The sequence below is a fragment of the Hyla sarda genome, chromosome 5, assembly GCF_029499605.1.
Source record: "Hyla sarda isolate aHylSar1 chromosome 5, aHylSar1.hap1, whole genome shotgun sequence".
In the NCBI taxonomy this organism is placed as follows: domain Eukaryota; kingdom Metazoa; phylum Chordata; class Amphibia; order Anura; family Hylidae; genus Hyla; species Hyla sarda.
In genome coordinates this window covers 383,523,556-383,528,399 of record NC_079193.1, presented here as the reverse complement: position 1 = coordinate 383,528,399, position 4,844 = coordinate 383,523,556, and the positions used below count along the sequence as shown (strand labels likewise).

At 45.2% G+C, this 4,844-nt stretch overlaps 1 long non-coding RNA gene across 1 annotated transcript in view; it reads left to right on the top strand.

Annotated features, from left to right (window-relative positions):
* LOC130274501 (uncharacterized) overlaps window positions 1-4,844 on the top strand; it is a 48,280-nt gene that overhangs the window by 122 nt on the left and 43,314 nt on the right. The window lies entirely within an intron of this gene.

The following is a 4,844-nucleotide window of genomic DNA, read 5'->3' as shown; positions in this document are numbered from 1 at the left end:
CCATGTCTCCCATATATTGTCCCTCATGTCTCCCATATATTGTCCCTCATGTCTCCCACATATTGTCCCTCATGTGTCCCATGTATTGTCCCTCATGTGTCCCATGTATTGTCCCTCATGTGTCTCCCATGTATTGTCCCTCATGTCTCTCATATATTGTCCCTCATGTCTCCCATATATTGTCCCTCATGTCTCCCATATATTGTCCCTCATGTCTCCCATATATTGTCCCTCATGTCTCCCATATATTGTCCCTCATGTCTCCCATTTAATGTCCCTCATGTCTCCCATATATTGTCCCTCATGTCTCCCATATACTGTCCCTCATGTCTCCCATATATTGTCCCTCATGTCTCCCATATACTGTCCCTCATGTCTCCCATATATTGTCCCTCACGTCCCCCATATATTGTCCCTCATGTCTCCCATATATTGTCCCTCATGTCTCCCATATAATGTCCCTCATGTCTCCCATATACTGTCCCTCATGTCTCCCATATAATGTCCCTCATGTCTCCCATATATTGTCCCTCATGTCTCCCATATACTGTCCCTCATGTCTCTCATATATTGTCCCTCATGTCTCCCATATATTGTCCCTCATGTCTCCCATATATTGTCCCTCATGTCTCCCATATATTGTCCCTCATGTCTCCCATATACTGTCCCTCATGTCTACCATATATTGTCCCTCATGTCTCCCATATATTGTCCCTCATGTCTCCCATATATTGTCCCTCATGTCTCCCATATATTGTCCCTCATGTCTCCCATATACTGTCCCTCATGTCTCCCATATACTGTCCCTCATGTCTCCCATATAATGTCCCTCATGTCTCCCATATACTGTCCCTCATGTCTCCCATATAATGTCCCTCATGTCTCCCATATACTGTCCCTCATGTCTCCCATATATTGTCCCTCATGTCTCCCATATACTGTCCCTCATGTCTCCCATATACTGTCCCTCATGTCTCCCATATAATGTCCCTCATGTCTCCCATATACTGTCCCTCATGTCTCCCATATAATGTCCCTCATGTCTCCCATATATTGTCCCTCATGTCTCCCATATATTGTCCCTCATGTCTCCCATATATTGTCCCTCATGTCTCCCATATACTGTCCCTCATGTCTCTCATATATTGTCCCTCATGTCTCCCATATATTGTCCCTCATGTCTCCCATATACTGTCCCTCATGTCTCTCATATATTGTCCCTCATGTCTCCCATATATTGGCCCTCATGTCTCCCATATATTATCCCTCATGTCTCCCATATACTGTCCCTCATGTCTCCCATATAATGTCCCTCATGTCTCCCATATACTGTCCCTCATGTCTCCCATATATTGTCCCTCATGTCTCCCATATATTGTCCCTCATGTCTCCCATATACTGTCCCTCATGTCTCCCATATACTGTCCCTCATGTCTCCCATATAATGTCCCTCATGTCTCCCATATAATGTCCCTCACGTCTCCCATATATTGTCCCTCATGTCTCCCATATACTGTCCCTCATGTCTCCCACATATTGTCCCTCATGTCTCCCATATATTGTCCCTCATGTCTCCCATGTATTGTCCCTCATGTCTCCCATATATTGTCCTTCATGTCTCCCATATAATGTCCCTCATGTCTCCCATATAATGTCCCTCATGTCTCCCATATATTGTCCCTCATGTCTCCCATATATTGTCCTTCATGTCTCCCATATAATGTCCCTCATGTCTCCCATATATTGTCCCTCATGTCTCCCATATATTGTCCCTCATGTCTCCCGTATATTGTCCTTCATGTCTCCCATATATTGTCCCTCATGTCTCCCATATATTGTCCTTCATGTCTCCCATATACTGGCCCTCATGTCTCCCATATACTGGCCCTCATGTCTCCCATATACTGTCCCTCATGTCTCCCATATACTGGCCCTCATGTCTCCCACATATTGTCCCTCATGTCTCCCATATATTGTCCCTCATGTCTCTCATATACTGTCCCTCATGTCTCCCATATATTGTCCCTCATGTCTCCCATATACTGTCCCTCATGTCTCCCATATATTATCCCTCATGTCTCCCATATACTGTCCCTCATGTCTCCCATATATTGTCCCTCATGTCTCCCATATATTGTCCCTCATGTCTCCCATATACTGTCCCTCATGTCTCCCATATACTGTCCCTCATGTCTCCCATATATTGTCCCTCATGTCTCCCATATACTGTCCCTCACGTCCCCCATATATTGTCCCTCATGTCTCCCATATATTGTCCCTCATGTCTCCCATATATTGTCCCTGATGTCTCCCATATATTGTCCCTCATGTCTCTCATATATTGTCCCTCATTTCTCCCATATATTGTCCCTCACGTCTCCCATATATTGTCCCTCATGTCTCCCATGTATTGTCTCTCGTCCCTCATGTCTCCCATGTATTGTCCCTCACGTCTCCCATGTATTGTCCCTCACGTCTCCCATATATTGTCCATCATGTCTCCCATGTATTGTCCCTCACGTCTCCCATATATTGTCCCTCACGTCTCCCATATATTGTCCCTCATGTCTCCCATGTATTGTCCCTCATGTCTCCCATATATTGTCCCTCATGTCTCCCATATACTGTCCCTCATGTCTCCCATATACTGTCCCTCATGTCTCCCATATACTGTCCCTCATGTCTCTCATATATTGTCCCTCATGTCTCCCATATATTGGCCCTCATGTCTCCCATATATTGTCCCTCATGTCTCCCATATATTGTCCCTCATGTCTCCCATATACTGTCCCTCATGTCTCTCATATATTGTCCCTCATGTCTCCCATATATTGGCCCTCATGTCTCCCATATATTGTCCCTCATGTCTCCCATATATTGTCCCTCATGTCTCCCATATATTGTCCCTCATGTCTCCCATATACTGTCCCTCATGTCTCCCATATACTGTCCCTCATGTCTCCCATATACTGTCCCTCATGTCTCCCATATAATGTCCCTCATGTCTCCCATATAATGTCCCTCACGTCTCCCATATATTGTCCCTCATGTCTCCCATATATTGTCCCTTATGCCTCCATATATTGTCCCTCATGTCTCCCACATATTGTCCCTCATGTCTCCCATATATTGTCCCTCATGTCTCCCATGTATTGTCCCTCATGTCTCCCATATATTGTCCTTCATGTCTCCCATATAATGTCCCTCATGTCTCCCATATAATGTCCCTCATGTCTCCCATATATTGTCCCTCATGTCTCCCATATATTGTCCTTCATGTCTCCCATATAATGTCCCTCATGTCTCCCATATATTGTCCCTCATGTCTCCCATATATTGTCCCTCATGTCTCCCATATATTGTCCTTCATGTCTCCCATATATTGTCCCTCATGTCTCCCATATATTGTCCTTCATGTCTCCCATATACTGGCCCTCATGTCTCCCATATACTGTCCCTCATGTCTCCCATATACTGGCCCTCATGTCTCCCACATATTGTCCCTCATGTCTCCCATATATTGTCCCTCATGTCTCCCATATACTGTCCCTCATGTCTCCCATATATTATCCCTCATGTCTCCCATATACTGTCCCTCATGTCTCCCATATATTGTCCCTCATGTCTCCCATATATTGTCCCTCATGTCTCCCATATACTGTCCCTCATGTCTCCCATATACTGTCCCTCATGTCTCCCATATATTGTCCCTCATGTCTCCCATATACTGTCCCTCACGTCCCCCATATATTGTCCCTCATGTCTCCCATATATTGTCCCTCATGTCTCCCATATATTGTCCCTGATGTCTCCCATATATTGTCCCTCATGTCTCTCATATATTGTCCCTCATTTCTCCCATATATTGTCCCTCACGTCTCCCATATATTGTCCCTCATGTCTCCCATGTATTGTCTCTCGTCCCTCATGTCTCCCATGTATTGTCCCTCACGTCTCCCATGTATTGTCCCTCACGTCTCCCATATATTGTCCCTCATGTCTCCCATGTATTGTCCCTCACGTCTCCCATATATTGTCCCTCACGTCTCCCATATATTGTCCCTCATGTCTCCCATGTATTGTCCCTCATGTCTCCCATATATTGTCCCTCATGTCTCCCATATACTGTCCCTCATGTCTCCCATATACTGTCCCTCATGTCTCCCATATACTGTCCCTCATGTCTCTCATATATTGTCCCTCATGTCTCCCATATATTGGCCCTCATGTCTCCCATATACTGTCCCTCATGTCTCCCATATATTGTCCCTCATGTCTCCCATATATTGTCCCTCATGTCTCCCATATATTGTCCCTCATGTCTCCCATATATTGTCCCTCATGTCTCCCATATATTGTCCCTCATGTCTCCCATATACTGTCCCTCATGTCTCCCATATATTGGCCCTCATGTATACCATATATTGTCCCTCATGTCTCCCATATACTGTCCCTCATGTCTCCCATATACTGTCCCTCATGTCTCTCATGTATTGTCCCTCATGTCTCCCATGTATTGTCCCTCATGTCTCCCATGTACTGTCCCTCATGTCTCCCATATATTGTCCCTCATGTCTCCCATGTATTGTCCCTCATTCCTCCCGTCTCCCCCAATGACCTTTGGCCTCGTTCACACTATTAATGAGCTCAGTTCATAATAAATTAGTTTAGAGGAGACATAAATATCCTATGTTCTAATTTCTTCTCCGTTTAACTCCTGTTAAACAACCGGAACCAGACGGAGAACCGACGTCCCTATTCAGAGTCTATTGGACCAGTCAGGTCCCATCAGTGTCCACTGTGCACCGGACCACCCAGGTCTGTAGTTTGTCACTGTCATGGAT